The following is a 6517-nucleotide window of genomic DNA, read 5'->3' as shown; positions in this document are numbered from 1 at the left end:
AAGAAATTTGGTGCTTTTGGCGCGACAATTGATACTTTGATAGCCCAGAAAAACCAGCAGGCTGAGGAAAAATTTGGAACTAAACCCAAAACATTTAGTACCCCAGCTAGTTCAGCAACATATCCAGACTTTTCCAAGGTGTCACCAATTAGTAAACCAACTGGACTTTCTAGTTTAGGTGAGTCATTCACTACCAACACAAGTCTACAGGATGATATGTATGCATCTGCAGCGTCCACTCTGAAAGTAAATACTGCAACTGAAGCGGCTTACCTAAACCATGTGAAACCTAACACTGAAATCCATGTTGAACAGGGGCCCTCGGCTCCCCTTTTTGTTACTTCTAACATGGTGCCCGTTAAGTCAACTTTGGAAGTGAAGTCTGATCCAAGCTTCATTCAGCATGGACAATTGGACAATCAGTCTAACGATGGACAGGGGCCTTTGGCCTCCACTTCGAATACTTCAACTAATGAAATACATAATAATGTATCGCAGGGTTACACTGGACAGGGGACTTTGGCCCCATCGTCATTTTATAACCCAATCATAGTTCAAGGTTCCGCGATACCTAACAAGCCAGCATTTTGGTCTTACAATGTTCCACCACCGGGAGTACAACAAAATAATGGATCGACTGTACCGTCTACTGCAGTTTTCCATCCAGGATCAAATAAAGACACTTCAAACATTCCTTCAATCCCAGTACATTGGAATACTCCAGTAGTTATGCCTTCCCAAGTACAGTCTGTGAACAACACTTCTGATCAGAATAAAAGTGAATCTACACAAGAAAGGCACAGAGGCAGGGGCAGAAAGCGCTGCCACAGGGAATCCTCTTCATCAAGTGATGAATCGATAGACAGGGAATCATCCCGTTGGAAGGAGTCCCATGCTAGAGAACGAAGCAAAAGTCCACAACTGCCGAAGATGCCAGTCTTTACTGGTTCTGGTAATCTATCTTGGGAAGCTTTTGTCCACCAGTTTGAAAGAACTGCAAATCGCCGTAACTGGGATGACGCAAAGAAAACGTGCCGTTTTCTAGATTCCGTTTTCTAGATTGCTTGTCTGAAGTTGCACTTGAATATGCCCGACGATCGCATATATCAAGATATGACGATTTGCGGAAATATATGAAAAGGCGATTTAGTAAGAAGGAGGAAGCTTCTGCAGCAAGAAGACAGCTACAGTACATCGGGCAGTTGGACGGAGAGACAATAGAGGAATACGCAGAGCGAGTTCATTTCTTGACAATGGATTGGTATTACCGAAGCAACAATGACATCATTGATCAAATAGGTACTGAGGCGTTCCTGCGTGGATGTCAGGAGAAGGAGGCAGCCCGGATCGTTATAGAGAAAAATCCAAGGACTATAAACGAATCACTGAAATGGATCAAGTCTTCATTAGCTAATCAGAAAGCCATTTATGGAGCCCGGAAGTCTTATCCTCAGTTATATACCCAACGACAAGTTACCTTTTCTGATGTTGGTAATTCTGATCATTCTCCGCAGAGGTCCTCGGCCTTGCAATACAATCAGAGGTTTGATAAAGAAGATAGATCTTTAAAATCTAATATTGAAGACTTAGTGTCTATTATTGGTCAGTTATTAAAAGATAGAAGGAGTAACATATCTACAACCCAACCATTGTCACAATCAAATTTCCGGAGTCCTCAGAATTCACGTTTTCCGTCACCCCAAAGAAGACCTAAACCTTATGAAGAGCAACCCAACATATCACTATCTTTCCAGAGGATCTCGTCCTCGCATACACCAGAAGATCAATATTTAAACTAGACAGGGTCAGGTCATTAGGCTCACTTCTGACCCTCGAGAAAGAGAGCCTACAAGAGCTCGTTGTTGAGACTGTAGGTATACGTGGTCTGATATTTGCAGTAAATTATATATCAGTCCAGAATATAATTGATACTGCTGCTATATCTTTACTAAGCAGATCATGCATTTTAAACACTCCTGTAAACCGTGAACATGTACTTATTAAGGGAATTAAACCTCAACCAGTTAGTTGCAACTTTGTCACAAACACTACCATGTCAATAGGACATATCACTACGCATTTAGATGTGTGTATGATATCTATGACCGAAACTAGACTTAATATTTTGAAAGCGTGCACTGCAGTATTGGACTTGATAACCGTAAGATACATGGAAAGAACGTCTTCCTGTTCCAACAGAGATCTTCAGGGGCCCCAGGTCCCACAGAATCCTCTGTTACTGCATCTATTTCAGCAGCAATTGACCTTAAATTCATCACTTCATATAGCAGTCGACCACATCAGTGTTTTGCGTGTGGATTAGTAACACAGGTCAAGATGAAGCGCCATGACTTAAAGAAGCAATTGCAAACGTATTGGGAAACAACCTGCGGGAGCTGTGAAGTTCAAGAGGCTTTGGTAGGTTCTTTGGCGCACCGACATGCAATGGAAATTACAATGGATTACAATGTACATTTTTTAGGAAAAAAACTTTACAATTTCGTTTAAAACCAATTGTAGCATCAAGAACTTCCGTTCGAATGCTGTCCAGTAAACTATCCGTGGTTTGAAGTGTGAGTTTTAAGATTATACCGTGAACTGTATTCTATGTGAACCGTAAATGACAATGCTTCGAAATTCTTCCAATCGCCTAATCGAAAAGAATAGTGTCGAACAGAAACTATCTATTATTTAGAATTGAATTATGTTGCAGAAGAGGAAGAGACATGTTTTATTCTTGTGACCGTTTATTTTGCGTATTTTCACTGTGTATATCCTATCGTATTGGATTATAAGTTTGCGTATTTCATAAACTCAATTACTTTAATTGTATGTAGAAGGAATATAGAACTTTTAAGTGTGGATTTATGTATGAAAATGTGTGTAATATGAAACCTCGTTTATTCCGACGTTACTTCATGTATATGGATTACTTTTCACAGACAGTGCGTTATTGCTAGTCGTTTTATTTACCCCTGGTCTGGTTCTACTGAGATGGGGCGATTGTGGTGCTGAACACCAATATACAGTACTGAACCAGTCCATGTTTTATATGTGCCTTATCATGTATCCGTGACGTAGTACACAGAACACATGATTCCGAACTCTTCAGCTTACCACATGTATTGACATATTGCTTATTTCCATTATTACTGTATTCTATATATTATTGTTGTATCACCTGAATAAACCCTGGTGAGTTTCATATATATTGTTTTATATTATTAATTATATGCTCGGATCACAACAATATCACTAAAGGTTTGGAAGATGACAACTCAAGTCCATTGGAGCTCATAAATAGTAAACTAGGCTCCCTCCTGTTTGCTGATGATCTGCTTTTACTATCAGAATCTAAGGAGGGTCTCCAAAATAGTCTAAATAAAGTTTCCATGTTTTGTGAAAACTGGCAGCTTTCTCTAAACATAAATAAAACAAAAAGTATGGTCTTTTCAACAACAAAGCAAAAGCCTGAAACATCTATACTTGTATATAAAAACAAAAAAAATAGAGAATGTTATGGAATATCCTTACTTGGGTCTGCTGATTAAATCAAATGGTAATCTCAGTCATAGTACAGCTGAATTAACAAAAAAGGCAAAAACGGTTTTGTTTTCTATTAAAACATATACTAATTCTCTTGGCAGCCTTCCTATCAGAGTGTCAAATAACTTATTTGACACCTTAGTGAGACCTATATTAACTTATAATTCTGAGATAACATATTTGGACTCATATATAACATATTTCAGAGCTAAAAAAGAGCTTTGGTTTCTGGAAAAATTGTGGACCCATTTAATTTTATTGACAAGACTCCAATAGAAAACTTGCATCTTGGTTATTGCAAGTTTACCCTTGGCACTAACAAGAGTGCCTCAAATTTTGGTACAAGGAACGAATTGGGAAGACTGCCTATTGAATGTCATATAAAAACCCAAACTATTATGTATTTAGCAAGGCTTTTCACCTCAAATTTGAATCCCTTATTACATGAATCTTTTCAATTTACTAAAACTTTGGATTCTAGTGGCTCCTATTCATGGTTCACTTTTGCAAAAGATATTCTTTCTGAATCTAACATTGATATAGATAGACTAAAAACCTGTAATAATTTAAAACAATTAAAAAATATTAAAAGCTATATTAAACCCAAAATAAACTCATATTACAACAACCTGTTGATGGATAAGTTGAAATCTATTGACGATAAAAGTAAATTAAATTTTTATAAAGGACTTGAGCCAAATCTATTGATCAAACCTTACCTCTCTAACCCAAACTTTGAATTTAGAAAATTAATTACAAAACATAGAATCAGTGACCATTCATTACTAATTGAAAAAGGAAGGCATTTTAAAATTCTATCGCGAAGAGAGACTTTGCAAAAAATGCAAAGTACTAGATGATGAGAAACATTTCTTAATAAATTGTTCTCATAATTCAAATATTAGATTAACATATTTTAATTGCATTAACAGAGAAAGTAATTCATTTGCTAATCTCACTGACAATGACAAAGTTATATATATACTTAACCCATCAACACAAGTGAATAAACTACGATCCTTTATAAAAAAAGTCAATGGAACTGAGGACAGGGGACCCTTTAATATTTACCTGAATTTGTGTATATGTATTGAGTTACTTAGTTATTGTCTTAATTTGTTTTTGTTGTTGTTATATGTCACAAACTGTATAGTTTATATGGCAATAAAACTTTGAATTGAATTGAATTGAATTGAATCTTAATATTTAAAAAAATATGCACTACCACTTTATAAAATTTTTGTTTTTGTTTATTATCACAAATTTGTTATATTTCACTGTATAGATGTCTTCACAAAGCAATGCGAAGTACAAGTGACGTAAACTTCAACGTGTTGAGGCGGTCGTTATATAGTAAGAGTAACTATTAAGAGACATAACGGCAGTTGAAGTAAGATGATTCGATGGTTTAAAGAAGTGACTTGCAAGAATCGTTGATGACTTAACGACGCTTGTATTAAAACAGCTTTGCCACAATTGTTTCTGGTTTATTTTATCCTGTTCTTACTATTTAGCACGTGGTTTTGGACATCATTAGAGTTCAGCACATTTGTTTTCCCTATGCTTTAAATGCATAAAATTACTCATAAAATGTTGTCCTCATTCTTTATCAATTTACAAATCACAGCGGACAAAATAACAAGTCGAATTTCAAAGTTTTGATTTTAATTTTCAATCCTTATGCTCTTCAACTTCGTACTTTATTTGGCCTTTAAAACATTTTTTTGATTCGAGCGTCACTGATGAGTCTTTTGTAGACGAAACGCGCGTCTGGCGTAAATATAAAATTGTAATCCTGGTATCTATGATGAGTGTATTTACCTAAGAATATACCCTATATTTCTCTCAATCGTTCAAATTCCAACACCAGTACTAAAAAACATTATATGTAAATGATGTGAGCATCCTGCTTTGCAATATACTAATGCACAGCACAGCTAGACATTTTGCAACTAACAATTAACCCATTCCACTATGCTAGTTGTGATGAAATAAGCTGTAAAATAGAATATCTGTGTAGACAACTGATCTATAAGACACAACAAGAGATATGAAATGCTTGAAAAAATGGACTTGATAAGCAGTAAGAGGAAAATGAACTTAAAAGTCAAATAGACAGGTCGCAAAGAGTGTTTGCAGATCGCTGAGACTAAGTCTGCAATGGAAATTTTAAATTTTTACTTAAATTGTATACAGACAATTTATATCTTTTAAATATACCAGTGGCGTACCTTGAACATTTTTACCTGTACGCCCGAACCTCGGCGAAGGGTCTAGGTTATAGCACCTACTGGAAGTGGGTTCAAGGGGCCAAGCCGCGGAAGCAATCGAGTTATCGAGAATGAGATACCATTTCTGCCATTTAAAACTCATCTATAGCAACATACTTTAGAGTCTTATTTAATTATTTTTCATATATAATCTACTCATTGTGTTAAATTTGGAATCTGATGGTCATTTGTTTTAAAGATTCAAGATTTCAAGATTTTATTGTACACTCTGACAGTTTACACTGTTACAAGAGGCAAATATCCATTATATACAGCTTGACAGAAGTGGTATAATAACAGAACAAAATTGAAATAAATATATATACAGGTCAATTTAATTTAAGTCATCAACAAGATATTCAAGAAAATGTCCCAACAAGTTTATTTAAATGTGTTCAAAAGGAGCCGTGGGGTAAAGCAATCACTCGACCTTGTGCAAATTTCGTTAATGTACATGAAATAATTGCTATAGATGTTCAGGTGTATTATGAAAATTCGTAAAGGTTGAAACCCTGGTTCTCCCCTAGGACCCCTTTCCAAGTATAAGAGAACGCATTTATCAGTCCATTTCAGGATTCAGAATAAAAAAAAATCTTAAGATATCCAATTTTCTTTGACAATTTACGTTTAAACCTAAAGAGAATAATTTCTATGTTCCCCAAATGAAGCAATACCTTTTTACCGATCAGCCATTTACTGCA

This window comes from Mytilus edulis, chromosome 9, assembly GCF_963676685.1.
Source record: "Mytilus edulis chromosome 9, xbMytEdul2.2, whole genome shotgun sequence".
In the NCBI taxonomy this organism is placed as follows: domain Eukaryota; kingdom Metazoa; phylum Mollusca; class Bivalvia; order Mytilida; family Mytilidae; genus Mytilus; species Mytilus edulis.
Note: the sequence above shows the minus strand (reverse complement) of the source record.